Source organism: Cetorhinus maximus, chromosome 8, assembly GCF_964194155.1.
Source record: "Cetorhinus maximus chromosome 8, sCetMax3.hap1.1, whole genome shotgun sequence".
Classification (NCBI taxonomy): domain Eukaryota; kingdom Metazoa; phylum Chordata; class Chondrichthyes; order Lamniformes; family Cetorhinidae; genus Cetorhinus; species Cetorhinus maximus.
Window position 1 is genome coordinate 30,233,874 of NC_135886.1, and position 13,149 is coordinate 30,247,022.

Genomic DNA, 13,149 nt, shown 5'->3' on the forward strand with positions numbered 1-13,149 from the left:
AGAGTGGTGAACGATTGGGGGGTGGGGGGGGCAGCTCAGGGCATTGGAATAGTTGATTCTAGAGGTGTCAAAGGAATGGATGAGAGGTTTCAGCAGTATATCGGCTGAAGCAGGGTAGACAATGTTACAGTGGAGAAATAATGATGGTCACTGTGATGTAGAGGATATGGATTAGGAGCTGAGCTCTTGGTGAAATAGGGTACCTGACGTTGCAGTCAGGTTCAGCTTAGGCAGTTGCTGGACAACAAGATGAAATCGGTGGTAAGAATACAAGTTTTATGGGGTTCAGTCAGAAGATGATGGCTCAGTGTCCCAATGTTTAACTGGAAGAGATTGTGGCTTATCCAGATCTGGATGTCGGACAAGCAGCCTGACAACACAGAGGTAATGGAAATGTCAAGAAGGTAGTGGAGAGACAGAAGTAAGTGACCCCATGTCTTTAGATGATGTTGCCAAGGGGCAGCATGTAGATGAGGAAATGGAGTGGGCTAAGGAAAACAAGTAACTATGTGGGGACTGGAAGAGAAATCATTGCTACCAAACTGTTTCCACCCCTACTTCAAACTTCTTCTTGTTCCAGTGCATCAGGTAGATGTTAAAGAGCTTAAAAACTTTAATCAAAGGCCATGGGGTTCTCTCAGTGCCCTCATGGTCAATATGTTTTCTTCAAGCAACACAACCAAGAGCTTACATCACATCCAGCTTAACTCCTCCAACACTTTCCTCAGGAGCTTTCTAAAGCTCCACTATACACAAAACTGCAGCATATGCAGAACACCTCCAGTTTCATCCACTCCTTACCAAGTTCCACTCACCTATTATCCCTTGTTGAACTTGCTTTCAGTTATTTCCACTAACTCTTCTTTGAGTTCCAGATTAATGTTCAAATTTCTTTTTCTCCTTCACACGAAGCAGCTTGAGATATTTTGTTACATTACAGGTGCTACATAAGTGTAAATTGGTTTTTCTAGACTCTATTAAACTTTGGGTAAAAAAGGAGTTACACCTAGTTCCTTTCATAATCTTGAAGCTTCAACTAGATCACCCTGAAGTTTCTTCCTAAGGAAGAAAACACAGCTTCCTTAATCTTCCCTCATAACTTAAATTCTTCATGCTTGGCATCATATTTGTTGCTTTGCTCTATAACGTTCAATATCCTTTCTAAAATTAACTGACCACAAAAAACCCCAGTTGAGGTCTGATTCAATGCCTTGTATAGCAACAAATACAGCTGCTTTGGATTTGTACTGTATTCCTTTGTCAAAACAACAGCTGATAGGAATTCACTTTCTTCTGCCAGCATTATGAGAGCAACTCTGCCTTTGAACTCCTGACTTCAACTTCAACTCTGACCACTGATTTAAGGTTGGAGACAGCCCATCAAGGTAGAGAAGAGATTTAAAATTGGCATTTAAAACCTAAACTGAAACCAGGATTTAAAGTTGCAGTTTACATATCACATCTGTTAGAGCAATGAAACAAGAATATTCTGTTCTGGTGAAAGGTCTGTTTCTCTGTCCACAGATGCTGCCAAACCTGCTGTGTATTTCCAGCATTTTCTGTTTTTTTTAAAACAAAAACATTTGCTAGGTGTACCTTCTGGGACACAGGCACTGCTGGGAAGAAAAAACACTTTAGTTTCTCTGAACTTAACGTCTTCTGAAGTCCTTAATATACTACCGAATGTGACAGTGAAGTCTTTAGAAGTTTCTCCTTACTCAAACAGAATCCTGAAGAAATATATGAAAATAAACGAAACTTCAATATTTCCATGGCTTCTTCATGTTCCAGAATCTTTCACGACATTTATTTTTAATGAATGAATATTATGTCTATTTTGTGAATGAAGAGTAACTATAAAAAAAAACTAAATCAGCCCTGATGATCTTGTAAGATACAGAACAATTTTTAAATGGAATTCTTATACAAAATGCATTGAAGACTATTATTTAGAGATTATCAATATAAGTTCCCCACAATATGCTTCAACTATACATTGATTCTAGCTTGAAATAAAGTAACTGCTCCATTAATAGCAAAAATAAGAGGCAGTGCAGAGGTAGTTATTATTTTGTAGACATTTCCTACTTATTAATACTTTTACTCCCTTCCTAACAGCGCTGTGTGTGTACCTACACCACAAGGACTGCAGTGATTCAAGAAGGTGGCTCACCACCACCTTCTCAAGGGCAATTAGGGATGGGGGATTAAAGGTGGCCTTGCCAGCAATGTCCATATCCCATGAAAGAATAAATAAAAAATATATATTTTTAGGTAACAATTTTCTTTATACTGTGAAAAAAATCTTTAGCAAGCCATCTTGGCTCAGTTGGTTGCCTCTGATCTAGAATCTTGTGGGTTCAAGAACATTCAAGAACTTGGACGTATAATTCAGGGTTGCACTTTGATGAAATGTTGGGATACTGCTGCATTTTTGGAGGTACTGCCCTATGGACAATAAACTAAGTCATCTGTCCTCCTGTAAATCAGATGGAGATTAAAGATCCCATGGAGTAGTTGAGTAGGAGTTTGGACCTACAAAAAAACTCCTGAGTCACTGTCAGATTGTCGCAAGTACCCAAGCCTTGCCCCGGAATCACAGATTCCCCCAGATTCCGATTATCACCCAGCTCAATATGGAAGTCAGGTGATTTTCTGCCCTCTCAGAACTGGTAGACTGCGCCAAATGGCTCAAAGGGAGAAAGAAAATAAGAAATGATCTTTCTGCACCAGCTGTCAGAGTGTGAGGCAGGTGCACTCTGCCTGCTGGTACTAATTGGTCTTAATCTTGGGTGATGGGCAAGAGTCAATCCATTCAGGAAGAAGATAAAAGTTGGATATGAAATATAAATTGCCACTTAATTATTTGATTCTTCATGATCCTTAACTAATGTTAATTATGAGCAATTATGCAATTTGAATCCTAGCTATTGCCTCAGATTTCCTCAAAAAGGTGCCATTTTATAAATTTGTTTACTTTTTGACCTTTGAAAGCATATATTCCTTTTGTTGAGTATAGTGCCATAGCCTAAAACTGGATTGCTAAACAGTAAAATGTTAAGATAATGCTGACTTTCTTCTTAGTTGACTAAGTGTACTATGTAAGTATCTTACAGGCATACAGTTTGTCCTTGGCATCATGCCCTGTCCCATCATATCTTTCAAACTTTCCAAGCTGACCTTGGTTTGTCGATATGCTCATCAAGTTGATCTAGGATAAGAACAATTTGATGTTTTGTCTTGTATAAATTCCTGTTTTAGCTATCTGATCGCAGTGTTTTGTTCATACAAACATACAAATAGAAGAACAAGAAAATACTGCAAGGTCTGTTAATGCTCAACCTATACATTAAATTGTACAATCTCATGCACCTCCCCAATTTCAAGTAATGATAACTCATGGGGGCAACGAACCACACCCTCTATAAATTTCTGCAATTAGGTACCATCAAATGATATTTCTTGAAAAATCAGATGTAAGAATCAGTATTCTATATTTTTTATTCCTACATTCCTCTCATACTTGCAACTGTCTTCATGTAGGCACAAAAGAAACACACTACCACATCTTTGTAGCATTTAACACAAAAGTGAGACAAAACTCTTAATGGTTTTTGCTATGATAGCTTGGTCCAGCCATTGGCTGAGTTCATAAAGAAAAGAAAAGCTTTCACAATTGTGTTTCAATGATTAGTATGTTGGCCTCCACCCAGTCTGAAACCACTGAGCATTGAATAAACATCTACACTTGATTGCCCAGTCAATTGTTTTTATAACAATTTTCCTCAAATGCCAGTGATGTATCTACAACTGGTATTTAATTCCAAGACTAATACACAATAATATATATTTTGTATACCATTTTTTCACTAGTCTCTTAGCTAGTTGCACAATGAGTTACTTGTGTTCAGTGAATAACCCATGAAGACCTTGCTAATCCAGCTGTCAATTTCTGTGCTGGTGCTTGGAAGGAGTGGTTAGTATGTGCACAGATGAAGGCTTTGAAGATACGTGAAGCCTAGAATAGATGAGAGAGGAAGAGGCAGCAAATGTGACCAGAAGGGGAAGTAGTTGTGAGGACATCAACATGGTTCTCAATGTGTAAGTGCAAGCAGAAGCAGGTGCAGTGAAGATTCCCATTGGAGGAAAGGCAATGGATAGCAGGAACAGGAAGGGAAGAATTCTAGTAACATGAGTCAGGGCTGTGCCAAGAGTAAGAGAGATGTGAACGGGAACCTTATCTTGGGAGGTTAGATGAGGTCACAAATTTCTTCCAGCATTGCTCCCAGCTACTAGGTACAATGGGCAGAATCTTCCGGCCGGAAGTGTAAGTTGGGAGGTGGGAGATGGAAGTGAGAATGATTTCTGCTCGGGGTGGGACGGCTGGCCATGCGCAATCTCGTGCTGGTCAGCTCATGGGATATGCATGCACGAGGAACACAGTGAATCTTGCAGCGGAGGTGGGCAGGATGTCAACACCTCCACTGCTTCCTCATCTGCTGGACCATAACTAGTAGAAGTACAGGGTTGACTGGAGCTAGCATCACCTATACATGAAGTGATCTGTGGACAAATTACAGTGGTCTATCTAGTCAGCATATTCTTCAAAGCTGTCTCTCCGGCCCTGAGCATTTCAACCCACAGGAACCCCTGTAGCTAGCATAGGTCTACCCCTGGCATCCCCCCATCCCACCATGGTGAAGCCCATCCCGGAGGGCCACAGATGAGTTCTCCTCTCGTTCACATGCATGGAGACTGTAGCATTGGCCGAAGCAATGAAAACCATATCCGTGCCCCCTTCCTCAACTACCATTGGGCTTCCATCTATTACCCTCCAGACATTTTTGAGAGACGCTTGCCTTGCCATCATAGACGAAACATTGACCCCATTGTCACCCATGCCCATCTACCAGGGGCCCTCGAAGTTCTAACTCAGCACATTGTGATTGTTTCCTCAACCCCCCTCGGGATCCATGGAGCTAATACCTGCCTCCCTCCCTCCCTCCATCTTTCCCCCCATGCAACCTCCCACCCCCACTCCACCATGACTTGGGAAACTTGAGTTGCCCTTCACCTCAGACTTTACTGCAGCTCCTGACCTTTCTGGGATCTCGATGTTTTGAGACCCATGAGGCAAGGAGTAAACCTGGTTTCATGTGTGGCTTCGCCATAGAGAGGAGAACACACCTGAGCGTGGTTTTCATGCAGTTGGCTCATAATTATTAGGGTTTTCCTTTAGCCAGCCAATTGTGCTCACCTTTAACTCCACCCACCTGAAAAGACCCTGCTCCCATTTTGAGGATTCACACGTACAGAGCGACTGTGTTGTGAAGAAGAACCTTAAGAAAATGGTGCGCGTAACTTTCCAGACATGCTCCACCACCTTCTACTCTCCCACTGTTACCAACCAACCTCCCCTCATCACCCTTGACCTACCCAATATAACCATTCTTCTCCCCTCGGTTACCCATGAAACTACCCCCCATTATCCTTGAGCCTATAACCTCCACCTGCCTTCTCTCCCCCCTGAGTCTACCCCCGTTACTGTCCCTATCCCCACCCAGATTTTGACCCCTCCCATTATCCACACCATCTGTTTTGTCTTCTTTCACAGGACTCCCACGTGCAACATGCAATGCCCTTCCCTCTCTCCCACAGCCCTGCACCCTTGCCTTCCCTCCCTGGCTCTGCCCCTGCCCGGACTCCCTCCCTCCCTAAGCCAGTGTCCCTGCCCCATGTGCCTTAGACTGTCAGGATCTGATTATCGCCACATAGAACAAAGCTCCCCAAAGGAAAAAATCACAGTGGCTATTCACTCCAACTCCTGCAAGTTGACTACCTCATTGCTACACACCATTTATAGGCAGTCATGAATCTGAAGGCGCATATTGCTCACTCGCCAATAACTAAATTGGAAAGGAGAACTTAATTCTGGCGAGCTGGGTCTTTAATGAGCATTCATGGCATTCATGTGCATGCAAATGCACTTCCCGATGTTTGTCTTCAAGCTTCCCTGAACTTAAAAGCAAAAGCTCACCCCACTGTTGGGAAGCTGATTTTTGGCCTCCCACTCAATTAAGTTCCCCTGCCCGCCTTGCTTCCCACTCCCAGAAGCAGCACAAGATTCCAACCAGTGTGTGTGGTATTGGCATACACTATCAACTCTCTCCACTGTTGTTGGCTATTGCATGGTAGTGTAATAACTAGTCTAGACTAATAAACCAAAGAATGCTAGTTCAAATCCCATGATGAGAATTTGAATTCAGTTTTCAAAAATAAAAAGATTAATATTAGTGAAAAAGGACCATGTAACTGTTGGATTGTGTAAGAACCCAGCTGGCTCACTAATGCCAATCACACTTAAATTAAATGAATTGGGCATCCTTTCAACACCATTGGCTGGGCGGAATGTTGCTAGCTGATCTAAATTTCAAATCAAAAACAACCCCAGAATACACAATAAGAGAGTATGATAGAAGCATGTAGAGAAATGATCCAGGTGTAATCAATGGGTACAAGTATAGTGTAATTACATTTTTGACCTAACCAATGAATAAATAAATCAATTTTCACTTTGAGGTGATAGGAACAAGGCTTGCTAGTACCCCGATCAGGTAACAACACAGACTAGGAATTCAGCCTGAAACCTGCCTGGTCTCTATATTGCTCAGCTCATAGTGGCAATGAAATTATCCACTGGAGGGAACAGTTTTTGTAACAGATGGAGAGGAAAGAAAAGAATACTTTGTTCTCGAATCTTTACTTGTAGAATTTTGCTGTCAGCCTGGGAACAAGATAGACTGTAGGACCAACACACATTGAATTAGGACCAACAGACAATGAGTTAAATTACTTTCTGCTGGGATATGAAACATGTCTTCTATATGAGATGATGGGAACAGCCATCTCCACAGATAAAGTGGATGATGCAAAGTCCAAAAGTAAGTACTCAGCAATGCCTGTATCTGGAATATGCCTATCTGATCCCTGTTGTTTATGATAAATGGTACTGAGCTAGCTAAAGCAAAGTAACCATGATAATGGGATAATTGGCAGGGATTGAGAAGGACAAAATGCAGTTTAACTGTGCGTATGAATCTTGGTTTAACCACAATTAATTTGTTATATCTGTATTGAAACCTGCATGTATCTTTGCTTCAATATGATTTATTGATAGTATGCATGAAATGTTATGATCAAAGGACATTATATTGATGTGTGAACAAGTCACTGCTTGTGGACACGCTTACAGGAATCATGAAGTATGATGTCTCAGTAGAGACCTAACCCTGCATTTTTACAATCGTATCTGTGAGTACTCTGGTGCTTAAATAACGAGACAAGTTAGAACAAGAAAGCAATCCAACATTCAGTATTTGCTTTTAGCGTGTTGTAAAGTACTGTGCAGAATAATGGACTTGTCTGTGTGGTTGCCAGGGTAACTAACATTTGTTTAAAGTTGATGCTATAGTTGTACTTGGCAACATTTTAATTTATCCAAATTCATGATCTTTCACCAGGTTGGTCCAAAACAATAACTCTTTGTCAACTAAATGTGCTTCTTGCAATTGTAAATGTTATCTTAATTTTTGTAGCAAAGCAAATCGCTAATGCAATGATTGGCCTCCAAGTTTCAAGAACCCACTGTAATAAACTTGGTGTACTGGCCAGGTTTCTTATAATAAACAGTAAATTTTATTTACAGAGTTCCTGATGAAGCTACATGCTTGTACCGAAACCAAGGCTAGAAAGCTCCACCCTAAGATTACCTGTGCTTAGGGCTGATTCGTCTGTGCAGTCACATGATCCCCATAACAGTATGAAAGGTTTAATTTACAATTACTATATCCCTCCCCCTTTAACTTTGTCTTACATCCCTTATTTATAAGCATATCTTAACCCATAACATATACAAATACATACAGTTCATGCAATTATAGATTAAGTCTCTGAGGTGGTTTCCTGATTCGGGTAGAGCGATGCAACTCTATGATTTGAAATTCTTCCATTGGATCAACTTGACCAGGAACTACAGCATCAGGGACATCCTTAGACAATGGCAGTTCAGAGTTATTTACTTCAACAGAGACATCAGACATGTCTACTCTATGTCAATCTGGCACCTCAGGGATCAAAGGTTCAACTTCAATTTCAGGTGGAGTAACTGTTTGTTGGAGTGTCTCTCTACTTCTTAGATGATCCACATGTTTCCTAACAATCCTGTTTTCCACATCCACTTTGTATGACAAAGGTTCTGTTTCAGAGACGATTGTACCAGCAACCCATCTTGGTCCAGTTGCAAAATTTTGCACAAAGACTATGTCCCCCACATTAAATTTCCAAACTTTACTGTGAATATCATGATTCACTTTCTGACTGCTCTGGTTTTTCTCCACCTTCCCCTCTAAGTTAGGGGATACTAGACTCAATCTTGTACGAAGGTGTAGGTCAACCAGGCCACAAACACGGATGCAGTGGGGCTGAAACTGACAACTTATGCTGTTCCTGACACTGGAGATAGTCTATATTACTGTCTATATCTGGCCACCAGATATAACTTTGTGTGAGCATCTTCATTTTCAAAATACCAGGATTTGCACTATGAAGCTCTGTCAATAGTGGTTTTCTTCCTCGCAAAGGGACAACGACTCTTGGCCCCCATAACAAGATACCATCTTGACAACTTAGTTCAGATTTACGAACATAGAATGGCTTTAATTCTTTGGAGACTTGTGCATTTGACTATCCTTGCAATACCTGTTCTCAGACTCTTGATAAAATTGGATCCCAGTTTGTCCAATTCTTCATCTGCTTCGCATAGACCGGTGAGGAGTCCAGGAAATTCAACACAAGTACAGCTTCTTGAGGTATCGGAGCATATGTAATGCTATCTGGTAAAGGAAGACGACTGAGGGCGTCTGCATTTGCTATGTGCACACCCGGACAATGCATAAAAGTGTACTCATTTGCTGACAAAATTAAAGCCCATCTTTAAATTCTAGCAGAGGCTATCAGTGGTATTGCCTTATCTTCACTAAACAAACCCAACAGTGGTTTGTGATCTGACACTATGGTGAAGTGTCAATCATGCAAATATTGATAGAACTTCTTTACTCCAAACATGACCGATAAGCCTTCTTTTTCATATTGTGAGCAACCTTTCTCGGCTGCAGAAAGGGTTCTGGAGACATATCCTATTGACCTTTCAGGTCGATCCTCCATCTTGTGTGACAATACCACTCCCACTCCGTAGGGAGATGCATCACAAGTTAGTATTAATTCCTTTGATGGGTCATAGTGTACTAGCAGACAAGTGTAAAAGTTTCTTGACTTTTATGAAGACTTTCTCTTGCTGTGCCTTCCAGGACCATCTGTGGTTCTTCTTCAATAATAAATGTAAATCGGCTAGATAGAGTAGGCAAGAAACAACCATAATAATTTATCATGCCCAAAAAAGACTTGAACTCAGTGACATTGGTAGGAGAAGGCACTTCCTTGATTGCCCTAACTTTCTTCTCTAATGGATGCAACCCTTGGGAATCCACTCAATGACCCAAATACATGACTTTAGCCGCTTGGAAAGTGCACTTCTCTTTTTTCAAACGCATGCCAGCCTCCAAAAATCTCCCCAAAACCTCTTCTAGGCTGACCAAATGTTCTGCTTCTGTTGATCCTGTGATCAGGACGTCATCCGGGTACAGTATAACATGGGGAAGGCCTTGTAGTAGACTTCCCATGGTTTTTGGAAAATCGCACAGGTAGATGATATACTAAAGGGGAGGCGTGTATATTGGTACAGGCCCTTGTGCGTTTTTATGGTAGCATACACTCTAGATGTGTTGTCTAGCTCTAACTGTTGGTATGCATGGTTCATGTCCAGTTTAGTGTAGGATCTTCCTACTGCAAGTTTAGCATTCAGGCCTTCAATCCTTGGGATTGGGTATGTGTTTAATTTAGCATCCTTGTTCATGGTTAATTTGTAATCTCTGCAGTTGCGAATGGTTTGATCTGGTTTCATCACAGGGACTATGGGTGCTGCCCATTTTGAAAATTGGACTGTCTGGATTATTCCCAACTTCTCCAGGTGGCACAATTCTGCATCCACCTTTTCCTTTAGAGCGTAAGGCACAGGTCTTACCTTAAAAAAACAGGGTGTTGCTTCAGAATCCACGTATATTTTAGCCTGCAGGCCTTTCATTTTTCCCAACTCATCCCGGAATACTCTGTTATACTTTTTTAACAACTCAGGAATTTCTCCTGTTCTGACTTGAAAAATTCCTGACCAGTTGAGTTTAATTTCTTTCAACCAATCATGGACCAGAAGACTAGGTCCTTCACCAGTTATAACAATTACTGGCAGCTGGGCTGTCTGTTGCCTGTAGGATACAGGTACAGAGGCAATGCCTTTCACCTGTATTGCCCCTCCAGTGTATGTTTTTAACTGAGCCATGGTTTGCTCCAAACTCAATGGCTGGGTACCTTCCCTGAGGTATTCAAAAATGTGTTCCTACACCACTGTGGTCGATGCTCCTGTATCAACTTCTATGACCAGAGGCTTCCCATTTACTTGAAAGTTGATGATGATTGGTTCAGTTTTCCTTTTTTCTTTGTTTTCCTTGCCTTGAGATTGTATAGGGAATAGGTATCAGTCTCAGCAGCTTCTGGTTCATTTACATTGTGCACTTCATTCAACTTGGCCTGTTGTCTGAATGGTTGTCTTGATCTCACCCTGCATTGTTTTATAACATTTTTTTGTGACATTAGTGGCATTCTGACTCTTTAAATCTGCAGGTTCCTGGTACATGATTACCCCCACGTCGGTAACACTTTAATTTCTGGATTACTGGTGAGCTGCTTCCAGTATTTCTTTTTATTTTTCGAGCAGGAAGGAACGTGTCCCGCTTCGCGGTTGTCTCCCTGGTTTTTGTGCCACACCCGGCGGCAGGCTCCCGCCCTAACTGAAGAACGGCGCCTTGTTGCACACTCTGCAAAGCCTGCGAGTCCCTCTCAATACTCTCCATTGCTTGTGCTATCTCCATGGCACGCTTCAGGTCTAACTCCACTTCTGCAAGTAAAGAGCGCTGAATGACGTTGTCGTGTACGCTGCAAGCCAAACGATCTTGCAACATGTCCTTTAAAGTATCACTGAAGTCACAGTGCTCCGTTAACTGTTTTAGCTTCACCGATGTACATTGCAATCGACTCACCAGAGGACCTTACTCTAGAACTGAACTTGAATCGTTGCATGATCACCGATGGTTTGGGCTGAAAATGTGCCTTCACGAGGAATGTTGAAGGATCTGGAATTTGGCGCTCTTGAAGCTGTTAGCCTACAGATTAGGTTATACATTTTGCTCCTGCAGACAATTAGGAGAATTTTCTTATGTTTCTCCTCTGCCATTACTTCATCTGCCACAAAGTAGATACCTAAGCGCTCTATGTACTGACTCCAGTCCTCGATGGATGAGTCGTACAGGTCAATTCTGCTGAAGACAGCATTACTGGTGAGTATACTTTCCTTTCTTCCCTTAAAAATCAAAATACTCACATCCAAGAGGCGAGGTGCAGCATAGGAGCTATTTATTCCTGTCACCAATTGTAATAAACTTTCCCTAAATTTTCCCTGAATTGCGCTCAGCGCACGTAAAAAAAGATATTTTTCCTGCCGGCCACAATGGCAGATTTGTACACCGTATCGTCCGCTTTCCGGGTCCCATCTCATTGATAATGCATGCACAGGAAACATGCCGGATCACTGGTGGGCAGGCTTGGAGCTGCCTGCCATGCCATGACCTTAATGCTCCCTCACTCAGAGCACCATATTTAATGCATACCAGAGTGCAGCCTACTTCATGTCTACAGACCAGGACTGCTCCAGGCGACAGATAGCCCCAAATGCAAAGAAGACAGATGGCCCCAAATTTAGTGACACCTCTCTGGGGCGCCTGCTGAATGCAGTGGAAGCCTGCTGTGAACTCCTTTCCACCAGGCGATGTCATTCTTCTCATCGGTCTGAATTCACAAACCCATCACAAATCCTTAGGGTTTGTACTCGCTGCTCAAGGGACATCACCACTCATTTGTTCACAAATATCCTCATCACCCCTGCCCATCATGTCCCCATGCCATCCATGGCACCACTCACACTCCACACATGCCAGACACCCTTCTCATCTGGCCTGGCAGGCATCCCTCCAACTGTCTCCATGCAGGATAGGCTAGCCCACAACAAAACGGAGATGTCCCATACCGGGTGGTGGGAGGGGTGTGGGTGGGGGGGGGAGGTGGTGGGTGGTGGGAAGGGGGGATGGGTGGTGGGCATGCCCAAAGTGAAGGCCCTCACGCCTTTGAAAGTAAGGCTGGTGAGGATTTGGGTTGCTCATGCGCAGAGGATGAGTTCGGCAGTGCTCAACCAAGTGAGGATCCTGCACTATAACATCCATCAGACAACCATACTGTGTGATGTCTCCTGTTTCACAATCCCCAGCCATGCACCAATTAACTCTCTTCTCTCTCACAGGCACACCCGGGAAGCAGCTGACAGTGGCCACAAGCCAGGTCATTGACTCCAGTCCCGAGGACACTTTGGAAGAGGAATCCACAGACACTGACATTGAAGACCCGTCACATTGCTTACCACACCCTCCACCAGCACAGTGACCCACACCCCTGTGGAAGCTAGTTCTAGATTATCCTTGGCGTCACAGTCAAGTGTACACACTGTACTGTCTGATCCACAGCAGGCAGAGGCAGGGAAATCCAAGAGTGCCGGCACACGGAGGACTACTGGAGGCCAGAAATCTGCTGAGTCCGTGTCAGATGATGAGCCTCTGGACTCAGTTCCACCTCAGCTGCTGCAGCTGCAAAGACAAACTCCAGAACAACCAGGAAGGGCTGTCTGCTTCAATCCTCAGATTGCAAGGCACGATGGAGGAGTCCGCCCGCCTTCAGGCTGAGATGATAGCGCCGACATGCCAACGCACCAAGGTCGACACTGGTAGGATGGCGGCTGCCATGGAGATCTTGGCCCAGGACATTGGTCCTGCACTGCTGCAGGAGCTGCACTTCATCACTGAGGCACTTGCTTGCATCCACCAATGTCAATGCGAGAGGGGGCGGGGCACCTCCAAATCATTCTAGCTGCCCCTT

At 43.1% G+C, this 13,149-nt stretch overlaps 1 protein-coding gene across 1 annotated transcript in view; it reads right to left on the minus strand.

Moving 5' to 3' along the window:
- LOC144683536 (peptidase inhibitor 16-like) overlaps positions 1-13,149 on the minus strand; it is a 697,419-nt gene that overhangs the window by 504,632 nt on the left and 179,638 nt on the right. The gene's annotated exons all lie outside the window — the stretch shown is intronic.